This window comes from Somniosus microcephalus, chromosome 8, assembly GCF_052327205.1.
Source record: "Somniosus microcephalus isolate GS21.2 chromosome 8, FLI_Smic_1.0, whole genome shotgun sequence".
NCBI classification, from domain to species: Eukaryota; Metazoa; Chordata; class Chondrichthyes; order Squaliformes; family Somniosidae; genus Somniosus; species Somniosus microcephalus.
The window spans coordinates 232,726,037-232,738,687 of NC_140994.1; the positions used below are offsets into that span (position 1 = coordinate 232,726,037).

The 12,651-nt window shown below is 44.0% G+C and overlaps 1 long non-coding RNA gene across 1 annotated transcript in view; it reads right to left on the reverse strand.

Annotated features, from left to right (window-relative positions):
- LOC147114150 (uncharacterized) overlaps nt 1-12,278 on the reverse strand; it is a 526,828-nt gene extending 514,550 nt beyond the window's left edge. Inside the window, exon 1 of the long non-coding RNA XR_015079159.1 lies at nt 11,952-12,278. This is a non-coding gene — a long non-coding RNA (uncharacterized LOC147114150). The remainder of the gene's footprint in view (nt 1-11,951) is intronic.
- Between the last annotated feature and the right edge of the window lie 373 nt (nt 12,279-12,651).

Genomic DNA, 12,651 nt, shown 5'->3' on the forward strand with positions numbered 1-12,651 from the left:
ATTGTGTTGTATCAATAAAATAAACCAAACTCAGTTAAAGGATCTTTTTAAAAAAAAAAAAAAAATTACTGCAATGAATTCAATGTATCATCTTAATTTTTTTTTCAAACATTTATAAATACTGATGGAGTTGCTGAAGAAGCTGAATTCACATCAATGGAGAATGATGCTGGAATTGTGTGCTTGGTTGTATTACCACACTTAATGCTCTGTTTTCACTGATACTAATGCAATGCTTACTGTAATTACTGCAAAGCTGAATTTTCTGCATGCAATTCAACTCCGCTCTAACAAATTAGCATATAATTACTAAAACATCAATTAAGCCAATTATTAGGGTACAGAGCTGCCTAAAATAACAAGACAGATATAAACATGGTGCTTCAAGTGCCTCATAATTCACAACTGAAGTAGATTGAAACACCACTGCCAGGCATTCAATATCTTACCATGTTTATGAGTTCAGAAATGTATTGTAGGTGATGATGCTTTACAGTGGGAAAGCTGGAAAAAGAGGGACATCTAAAAGAAGAAAGATGATCCTCCTATTACTCACAGAACAAGAACCAATTGGTTGGCCTTGATGCATAAGGCCGTGGTTCTATCTCGACAAAGATGGTCTTAGCTACATCTGTTGCTTATTGACCATTGACTTGGGCTTACACTAAAATGAACTGCAGTTGTGAACATAGCTCAAGTTCTGTATTTTTATTCTACAGCCATCAATGGCTAATCTTACTGACTTCTCATGGTCAACAATGTCCAACTGTATCCAGGAGGTCCCATCATGTAGACTTCCGCGTATATTCATTTCCAAATGCCTGAGAAGCATCAGCTGGCCACAATGCAGCACAAAGTCCACCAGTTCGAAGGCTCATTGGGGATGATTTCTGTGTCCCCTGCTATCCCATTTGCAGTTTAAAAACCTGGCGGTCATTGGACGTGCAACGGAAGCATTGACTTCACTAAGTTCCTGGCCATGCCGATTTTCAAGTGGCTCTCAGTCCATGGGGTGAAAGCTCCCATCGAAAAGAGGGTGGGTGCCTTGTGAGTATCCGCTAATCAGGGTCAAATTACAGTGATGACCTCCAATCCTATCAACAGTTCCTTGTTCACCAAACTTAGGCGGTACAGGCCAGGAGGAGGCCACTTCAGTGTCTATTGAATGGATCCTCAGCTGCAGTAATATAAAGCTGATTACAGGTTGGGCACACATTTTTCTTGCAGTCACTTGTGGGTTTTGAGCCTGAAAGACTTCCACATTTAATGTCCTTGCAGCAAAGGTTCGGCAAAGATATTGGCTGCTGATCTAAAGGGGTGCTTCTTTTCACGCCCAACACTTTTACCCCTCCCCTTTTAAAGTGCTGCTACAGGCCCTGCAAATTCAGTTGCCCCATACGATTTCTCGCCTCCAGATTGACAGGCTGCCTATTGAGGATAGCCATTGGTGCTGGTAGCCCGTCGACCACATTATAATGAGGATGTATCACACAAGTGATAGGCAATGACTATCTCCAACAAGAGAGACTAGCCACCTCCCCTTGACATTCAACGGGATTACCATCGCCAAATTCCCCCCCACCATCAACATCCTGGGGATCACCATTGACCAGAATCTTAACTGGACCAGCCACATAAATATGGTGGCTACAAGAGCAGGTAAGAGGCTGGGTATTCTGTGGCAAGTGACTCATCTCCTGACTCCCTTTCCACCATCTACAAAGGCACAAGTCAGGAGTGTGATAGAATACTCTCCACTTGCCTGGATGAGTGCAACTCCAGACATTCTACACCATCCAGGACAAAGCAGCCCGCTCGATTGGCACACCATCCACCACCTTAAACATTCACTGCCTCTACCACTGGCATACCGTGGCGCAGTGTGCACCATCTACAAGATGCAATGCAGCAACTCGCCAAGGCTTCATCAATAGCACTTTCCAAACCCGCGACCTCTACCGCCTCGAAGGACAAGGGCAGCAGGCACATGGGAACACCAAGCTCTCCTCAAAGTCACACACCATCCTGACTTGGAAATACATGAAAGTTCCTTCATCGTCGCTGGGTCAAAATCCTGGAACTGCCTCACTGACAGCACTGTGGGAGTACGTTAACCTCACGGACTGCAGTGGATCAAGAAGGTGCTCACCACCACCTTCTCAAGGGCAATTAGGGATGGGCAATAAATGCTAGCCTTGCCAGCAATACCCAAATCCCATAAATGAATAAAAGAAAATCCTGAACCAAAACGTTCAGGTCACCCGCTGACTCCTCCAGGCCCCACGTTAAAATCACCCTCATTGTCTTGGATTCTTCTGAAGATTTAAAAAATGAACTATTTTAATGGGGGAAGGGAAGTGAGTATACAAGTGGCATCCAACTCCCAAAATCTCATCTACAAATATCTGTCAACTTCCTTAAGCCACCACAACCCATTCACATTGAATTAAGCAATAGTACTACACTTACATGATTGACTGTAAGACTGGCTCTTGGGAAACTACAGCCAGGAATCTTCTTGGAGCTGCTCCCACTCCACTGCCACAACTCCACTAGAGCATAGACAGCTTGTGTCAGCACTTCAGAATGATGTTATTGGCTGGCGATATTATCCGCCTGTATGGTGCTCACCAGAAAGCCCCCGCCCTGCTTGAGCTATTCAAAGCCGAACTGTACTGTGGTTTGAAAAGTCTCCAGGCAGCATCTAACTAATTGAGACCAGGCCAGATGCCCTCCTGAATGGTTGATAATCTTTCATGCTTCACATGCTGTAGGGTGCGGTAGCATAGTGGCCTGGACTAGTGAGTTCAAATCCCACCTTGACAGCTGGGGAATTTAAATTCAGTTAATGAAATAAATCTGGAATAAAAAGCTAGTATCAGTAACGGTGACCATGAAACTATCGGATTGTCGTAAAAGCCCATCTGGTTAACGAATGTCCTTCAGGGAAGGAAATCTGCCGTCCTTACCCGGTCTGGCCTATATGTGACTCCGGATCCACAGCAATGTGGTTGACTCCTAACTGCCCTCTGAAATGGCCGAGCAAGCCACTCAGTTGTACCAAACCACTATGAAAAACAATAATAAGAATAAAACCGGATGGACCACCCGGCATCGACCTAGGCACTGGCTTCAGACACGACAACAGCACACCCAGCACCTCCAAGTTCCCCTCCAAGTCACACACCATCCTGACTTGGAAATATATCAACGTTCCTTCATCATCGCTGGGTCAAAATCCTGGAACTCGCTCCCTCATACCATTAGAGGTCATCACCGGTCGACAAATGAATGGTCGAAACCATACCCATCTTGGAGAGGGGTAAGAGAAATAGGCAGGTATCTCCATCAGGAGAAAATATTTGGACTCTGGTTGTACATACCCCAGATGGCTGTGGATGCTCATATACATAGTATATTCAAGGCTGAGAGTGATGGATTTCTGGGCACTAAGGGAATCAAGGGATATGGGGATAGGGCAGGAAAGTGGAATTGATGTAGAAGATCAGCCATGATCTTATTGAATGGCGGAGCATGCTTGAGGGGCCATATGGCCTACTCCTGCTCCTGTTTCTTATGTTCTTCCATCAATTCCTGTGATAGCTAGATTTCAATCCCAATAACTGAGAATGACTAGAGATGTGTAACTATGGCACCTATTTCAACATCTTTGAAACTTCAGTACACCATCATGATGCCTGACTAAAGGGGAAATATGTCTGGTACGGGATCTGAAATTGATTCTCACATAACCAGCTGAACTTGTAACCTAAAAAGATGGTGCAAATATCATCCCAACCTCCTTAGAAAACTCACCTTTAAGTCCTTTTAATGAAGCCTGAACTCATTGGGCTCGATTTTACTAATGGAGGCGGGTTGAGGGTGGGCCCGCTCCTCGGCAGCTTTCCGTCCCGCGCCTGGCTGCCGCCTCCCATCACTTACTATTTTGACTTGATTGGCCTTGTTACGGCCGACGTGCGGGTCCCTCCAGGCAATTGCTTGGAGGCTGTCAGTTTCTCGCGTTGATTGAATGAAAATTTAAAGGGGCCATGTCCCCTTTGGAAAAAATGTCAATGGGATGGATTGGTGCTATATTATATAGAAAGGGGAGTTGACAGCATCTGTTCTGAACAAAATTTAATGAATTAAATTGCTGGTCATATTATTCCAGAAAGATATTAATGATTTTTTTATATATCAATTTATTATCTGACTATGAAATGAAAAAGATGCCAGATTTGTTCCAATCGTTGGCTTAGTAATAGTAATGTTTTTTCTCTTAAATGTGCTGGCTGCTGCAGGAACGGCAAGTCCAATAACTAAGGCTGCATCCAGGTTCAATGAGGGCTCTCTCCATGCTCTTGTCGAGGGAGTTAGAGGATGTCAGGAGGTCCTCTTCCCTGGAAATGGAAGGAGGAGGCCTCCTCAGCAAACTAAGGCAGCTTGGCTACAAATTGCTGGCGAGTTGAGCTCGAGGTCTGTGTGCAGACGCACATGGGTTCAGTGTGGAAAAAGGTTTAATGATCTGCTGAGATCACCTAGAGTGTGGCCTCTGTGTTCTGGGAAATGGAAGTTCAAGAGTGAGGGCTCAGGGAGAATTCCATGTAGAATGTTGGTGGTGACACTGAGCGCAAACCACGGTTTATTGGACAGATGATGCCTGGGGTTTTGAGATGGTCGGACTTATATTCATCTCCATGTGCCAGCCACCTGTGGTTGAAGCGTAAGCTTATGCGAATCTGGCATGGATGAGTGCATCCCTTGCCTGACAGCTAGCAATATGGTCGCTTGCTACTGGATTGGCCACCTCCGGCCCCGCAAGGCGTCACTCCCCGTCCTTCCCCTCATCCTCTTCCTCATCCTCTTCATCTTCCTTCAAGGAAGCAGTGTGCTGAGCCACTTGTTCATCCGGCAGCACTAAGCCGCACTGCTCTTCCTCTGAAACTGACGACCAGGATGAGAGGATGTAAATGGTTCCCATCCCGTTGTTATAGATTTCAGTTGAGGCAAGGAGCTTGCAAGCGCAAACTCAAAGTGGCCTGAAATTATTCCCAATCAGTTCAAACAGCAGATGTGTGTCAGCTTGACCAGTCACAAGGTCAGTAGATTTGCAAAATCTTATCCCAAACCTCCAACAACAAAGTTGTTCGCATTTGAATGCCAGCCAAGTTACAGGAGCGCTTTTAAAGTTCTGCACCAATAATGACTACAGATCATGTCCTCCACCAACTTGTCTCCTTGCAGCAGGACTGTTTCTGACAAGACGGGAAACAGGAGCCAGAGGCATGAAAATGGGAAACCTCTATCAAAATAAGATTATCAAGGCAGTTAACAGGCTCTTAACTGCCTTAACTACCTGTCCCACTGGTTGGAGTCGAGTCAGTTTGGGAGCAGCTGAACAGACACTCACGAAAATTGGGTGGGGGCAGGATGGAGGCGGGTTGGGTGTCTGAAGCCATTTTTTTCGATTTTAGCAGCTGACACGCCTCCAAGCCCGCTCCCTCAGGGCTGTTAAAATCGAGCCCAAAATGTTTATGCACAAAAATTATTGTATTAAAAAAGATGAATGATCTCCCAGATGATCAACAGAAAAGAATAAGTGGTCCACATCACAACAGTGATGGAATCACAATTAAAAAGCCAACAAAAAAGAATCAAAAGGCAAAGGACCTGGATCAATTGCACATAAGTCAATTCTTCTAGGACACTGAGGGGGAAAAATTTGGTTGCTTTGCGCCTCCCGTTAAACGGGGCATAAAGCAACTAGCGCCAAGGCGCAGTGATGTTTGCGCTGCTCGGAAATTGACCAGACATTTTGCAGTGGCGCTAAACACTACCGCCATGATCTCCTGCGCCTGCAGATCATGACGTCAGTCGAGCGTGCAACGCCCCGGTAGCACCCTGGACCGGATATTGAGTGGCGCCCACTGCCTTTCCGCCTGCCACTCAGCAACAACAGGTTGAGGGGAGAGTTTTGCAGTCAGAAAGGGACTGGGGGAACGCTATTTAAAGGTGGCCGCTTCCTGCCTTTTTTTTTTAGCGACATTTTTGCACCATACATTCTGAGAGAGACTTCTGGAGAGATTCAACGCTATGTGAAGGATTTTTGGGTACTGAGCAGCACTTTGCAGGTTCATTTTGATTTGACCTTCCTTGCATCGATTTAGAGGAGACTATGGGGGCTGCACTCTGAGCTCTTTCTCTGTGCCTCTCCATTGTTCTTTCCAGCAGAATTGATGTACAGGTCTCTCCAGGCTGGGATTCAATGCTGCAATGAGCAGGGTGTGGATGGAAAGCAAGATCGACCCTCCCCTTTAAGAACTGGCTGGCGCCAGTGTGTCTGTGTTCCATTGCTAACTGACATCTCATGAGCTTCGCCAGCGCTCTGATATAGCGCCTCGCTCCTTGCTCCTCGGCGTTAGCGCCTTAAGAGAGGTATGTAGCACCTGATTTAGCACTCCAATCACCTCCAGGGGCGATAGAAGCCAAGTTTGCAGTTGGAGGCAATAATTAGCGCCAGGCGCTAAACAATGCGCCTGGCCGATAATTGCGCCCCAAACGGGGCGATACCGAATTTCTCCGCCTGAGACTTTAGCTGAAATAGCGCTGTGTTTATTCATTCAACAAATAAATATATGACTGTCAAGCCTACTTAGGGGCAATTCTGAAACCCAGTAACTGGAGGCAACTCACTTGTATACAAATCTATCCATGAGGTTTCCTAAATTCCCAAATCAAATCACACCAACTGAAACACAATTTCACTAATTTGTGAGCAAGTTGTTTTCTTGCAAATTCTGTTTGTATATTACACAAGAATTATTTTCCCTGTATACCTCTTCTCCTTTCCCTAACCCACCCTCAGTACCTGCATTCCATTCCAAGTGGTAGTTTAACATCTCGTCCAGAAGACAACACCTCCAAGGAAGCCTGGTCTAGGGTGTTCTCTTTCCTTGTGTGTTCAGTCTTTCCTTGTTAACACCAGCACCTTCAGCATGATCAGAAACTTTGCTCTAATGCATTTCAAAATTAGCTTCATTCATTTCTTGTGTGTGTCTAGCTTTATTCCATGAGACTCTCGGGGAAATCAAGGGATATGGGGATCGGGCGGGAAAGTGGAGTTGAGGTCGATGATCAGCCATGATCTTATTGAATGGCGGAGCAGGCTCGAGGGGCCGTATGGCCTACTCCTGCTCTTACTTCTTATGTTCTTATGAGGCTTGGTCCATTTGTTTCATTGAAAGTGATTGAGACTGTTTGGGAACCGTTCACTAATTGATGCTAAAGAGTCAAAACATTTATTTGACAGCTGTATGGGATAAATTGTCACTGCTAACAGCTGATTCTGCAGAGTTCATTCTCTTGTGGTAACCTTATCTATATCTCTAATTGGAGGTCTGATTGAACCCAATGTCTGCCTAACTCCCACCTTTTGTTGCTGGTGTAAACTTTACCAAATTGCAGACTTTGAGTAGCTCCGGGCAGTTTGTAGTCTCCGTTTAATGTGAGGAATAATTTGAAAGCAATCCAATTTAAACAGTCACCAGTTCAGCAGCCATCAATTTGGCAACCTTCAATCAACATCACCTTTCTCAAAACTTTATTTATTACCTTCTTTTAAAGTGCATATACCCAAGCACCAGAAAAATACATCAGATATGGAACCATTCCACTGAAAGAGAGTAGCGGAAATTGGGCAACTCCAGCAGATTCACAGAAATATGTAATCAGTCCTTCAGCATCTGCAAAGGCTCATAATTGATCAGAAGTGGAAACTAGAACATAATCAAACCTCTATAGGACTAAATGAAACAAGTAGGGGGTGGGGTAGTGTAGTGTTGTGGTTATGTTACTGAACTAGTATTCCAGCGGCCTGGACTAACAATCCAGAGAACATAATTTCAAATCCCACCATGGCAGTTTGAGAATTTTACATTGTATTACAGGAAACTCTCTTTTTACCGGCACCTAAATAACCGGAAATCTCTCTTAACTGGCAAAATTCAGGAGTAGGTTCAGGTAAGTTTTACTTCATATTAGTGGCCGTGTAACCGGGGTTCCTGGATCTGTGGCCGTGTAACCGGGGTTCCTGCACCTGTTGCCATGCAACAGAGACGCCTGGATCTGTGACCGTGTACGGGGCTCTCGTACCTTAGTAAGTATACCCCTCTGTAATCCGGACTTTTTGATCAACCGGCACCAAGCCGGTCCCGTCGGTGCCGGATAAAAAAGAGTTTCCTGTACATAGTATTTACAGCACAGAAACAGGCCATTCAGCCCAACATGTCCATGCCAGTGTTTATGCTCCACGCGAGCCTCCTCCTCTACTTCATCTAACCCCATCAACATATCCTCCTCCCTCATGTATTTATCTAGCTTAAATGCTAGTCGCCTCAACTACTCCTTGTGGTAGCGAGTTCCACATTCTAACCACTCTCTGGGTAAAGAAGTTTCTCCTGAACTCCCTATTGGATTTATCAGTGACTATCTTATATTTATGGCCGCTAGTTCTGGTCTCCCCCGCAAGTGGAAACATCTTCTCTATGTCTACTCCATCAAACCCTTTCATAATTGGAAAAAATGGAAGAATGGGTCCAATGGCCCTTTCTCATTACATATTTTGTGTTTCCTAAAGCAATTTGTCAAAGAAGATTTTTCTTTTCCATATGGTGTGATAATGCCATGACTTGTGTAAAATATTTTGGGCCAGTGCCCTGTTCTGTACAGTGGCAGGATATGATTTCAACAGTGATCCTCCATAGCCTAAGACACAATAGGAAGGTGCCAGGTAGAGGGCAAGTCCTTCACTGATGCTTTCTTTTAGATGAAGCGTTACACCGAGGTCTCATCTGTCCTCTCAGGTGGATGTAAAAGATTCCATGCCACTATTTAAAGAGGAACAGGCGAGTTCTCACAAATTGGCCTGCCCAATATTTATCCCTCAACCAACACCACCAAAATACCACCAAAAACCGATTATCTGGTCATTTGTCTCATAGCTGCCTATGGGACAGCTTGGTCCATAACCTACAAGGCTACGGACCAAATGCTGGAAAGTGGGATTAGGGTGGATAGCTCTTTGTTGGTCAGCACGGACAAGATAGGCCGAATGGCCTCCTTCTGTGCTGTAAATTTCTATGATTCTGTGATTGCACTGGAGAGGGTGCAGAGGAGATTTACGAGGATGTTGCCAGGACTGGAAAACCTTAGCTACGAGGAAAGATTGTATAGGCTGGGCTTGTTTTCCTTGGAACAGAGGAGGGTGAGGGGAGATTTAATTGAGATGTATAAAATTATGAGGGGCCTAGATAGAGTGGATATGAAGGACCTATTTCCCTCAGCAGAGGGGTCAAAAACCAGGGGGCATAGATTTAAAGTAGTTGGTTAGAGGGGAGATGAGGAAAAAAATTCTCACCCGAGGGTGGTGGGGGTCTGGAACTCACTGCCCGAAAGGGTGGTAGAGGCAGAGACCCTCATCACATTTAAAAAGTACTTGGATGTGCACTTGAAGAGCCGTAACATACAGGGCTACGGACCTAGTGCTGGAAGGTGGGATTAGGCTGGGTAGCTGCTTTCTGACCGGCATGGACACGATGGGCCGAATGGCCTCCTTCTGTGTCGTAATTTTTCTATGATTCTTTGGGACCTTGCTGTGCATGAATTGGCTGCTATGTTTCCTTACTTTACAACAGTGACTACATTTCAAAAGAACTTCATTGGCTGTGAAGCCCCTTGGGATGTTCTGAGGACATGAAAGGTGCTATATAAAAGCATGTTCTTTTTTTCATCTTTCTTCATAGGAAAGAAAGTAAATTGGGGAAAGAAAGCAGGCATACGGGAACTCGGTTTAATATCCCATCCAGAAGATGACAGCTCCAACCATGCAGAAATCCCTCATTACTACACTAGTTTGTCAGTCTTGATTATATACTCATATATATATTTTGGAGTGGGGCTTAGAGTCCACAACCTTCTGACTCAGAAGTAAGAGTGCTACCAACTGAGGCACACTAAAGTGTATCAGCTTGACTGAGAGTATGTTACCCTGACTCACACCCATGGATTTTCATGTTGATGATGGTGTCAGGGTGGATTTGCAGAGGTCTTGAACCAGGTTTCTGTCACCCACCCAGCTAAAGACGGTGTATATGAGAAACACCTACATTTAGAAAGGAAATTCTTGACAAGCAATGTGGATCCATAGACTGATGCTTGCTCAAATAGTCATTGCAGAATCAGTCAAAATGTTTACAACATGAACATTTTTCCCCCATTTGTGCGTTTGGGCAGAATGCAATTGGCCCCATACGGCCTTCTTTATTCTCTCACCTGCAAGTCTGAGACCAATTTTACATGTAAAGAAAAAATGAAAAATTCATAAATGGAAAAGTTGTCAGCACATTAACACAACATGGCAGCAGAATCTATCTCGACCTGCCGGTTTGACACAGTAGGATCTAATTGATAAATATATATATATATATATATATATCTTTAAATTGTCACGTTTTATCGCAATTAGAAAATTTGTTCTCTGCAAGCATCAGAATTTCATTTCAGAGTTTCATTACCCCAGTATTACTAATGAAGGGAATATTAGCTACAAATGAAGATGCAAATGCAACTAAGAACAGTTAATACTTTTTACACTAACAAAACTCAGCAAAGCGATTTTAATATGTTTTAAATCTAAGGCAAGTAAAATTAAACATCTATTGGATGGAATTTTCAATGTTCAGCACAAACTATATAAAGTATTAAATAAATATGTATTATAGCAAAGCTGTAACACAATTGCACAATTTAGCATGTATACAAGGATACAGAAGGCTAAAATGCTTGATTAATGAATACTGGTCTTTGCATCACCAAAGCAGCTTGTTGCAGTCAGATACTGGTCCTGTGTCATAAACAATATGCAACTTACCCATTTTAAATTGTGCATGTGTAAAACTCAACATTGAGTCACACAGCAGCCTACATGAGTGAGCCATTCATTTTTACCTGGTGTGTACCATCCACAGTATAAGAACTGCCACTCCTGACAAACACACACGACTCGTGCAGCACTAAACTCGAGTAAACGGATCAGCTCTTATTCAATGTGTACTCTGCACACACAGTTGACACCGAGACAGACACATCACCCAAATGCGAGAGAATGCTCAGCTTTTTGCTCAGTGCCACCTCGTTATAAATCAATCCTGTAAAACTCAGTGATACATCACGTAGCACAGGATAATAACTAGAAGTAAAACATTGGACAGAATATCTGTCTGCAGGAGATTTGGGAAAACAGAAGATTTGCAATTCAACAACTCTACAAATTAAGTGCTTGGAGGAGCTAGCCTGCCACCATGGGGTTTAAATGGAAACAAGATACTTCATGCTGGAACTGCGAGTGTGACTTGATATAATGTTACCAAACAATTGAAAAAAACAATGAAACAGAAAGCTGCTGTGATCAAGCATTTGGGCTAGTCGATACACTAACTATAGAAATTAAAGCATGTCCTCAATGAACTGAGGTCCTGGCATGTGCAGTCGATATTAATAGGAAAAGACTGCAATGGGATTTGACAGCTCCCTATGCCAGCAACCATTTAGGAGCCCAATCTAACCCATTTAAACTCATCATATTCTATGCATGTGCTGGAACTGTAAAGCAACATCTCTCCATATCAAGTCTGTAATGAGGAGGAGTGCAACAAAAATAAAACCCGATTTAAAAAAAAAACATTGCAAGCAGGGAGCAACGGACTGAACTTAAATCAAACACAGCTAATGGAATGAATGTAAAGTCAGCTTTTCGTTGCGCTTAAGTACAACTGAACTATTAGTAATAGCAGGGATTGCAAAACATACCTGTGTCCATAGCAACTACATATGTACGATCAACAACTTAAAATAGTCAGACTCAAACTAGTGGAATTCCACAGCATAACACCTACCTCACTGCAACCTTCAGTTTTAGTTCTCAATCTGCAGCCGCTGAAATTCTGGAGAAATGAGAAGCATCAAGATATGCGTCTACTCTACACTTCTTCAAGGTTTTGCCATGTTGAAGAATGTGTTAAAACCAGAAGTAGTGTTTTCTTTTAAAAAGAAACGGAATAGGTTGTTCTTCTCTGAGCCAAAAGCAGCTACTGCCATAGAGGGCTGCCTCTCCTGCTGTCAGTGCTGCTTCCACTGGCTGGTGCCTAGTGGAAAAAAAGCGAGCTGCTCTCAATGTGAACACAGGAGCAAGCTCTTGCCTCTGATATAGTGTTACTGCACAGGGATTCTGCAGGCATCGGGAGGACAGTGTGACAGACAGCTGGGCTGCGCCCTCCTGCCGAGGGACAGGATGTGATGTGAATGCAGACAAATGAGAGGCAGCCCTGAACAGCAGTATCACATCCCTCATTCAAACTGATAACAGCTTCAGCGCTCTCGGATTCACTTTCAGTCCAATCAGTGGACACTTTCAAAAGAGCAATAGGCACCAAGAAGCAAAGTGAAATCGTTCAGTTTCACTGTTTTGCTTTCTTAAAGTAGGCTTAAGCGGCCACCTGTTCAGTGTCCACCTTTCCCCTTCATAAAAGGCTGTGAAGCATTCTGTTACATGAGGAGCGCTGTATAAATGCAAGTTGGAGTAGGTCGCCTGAATAA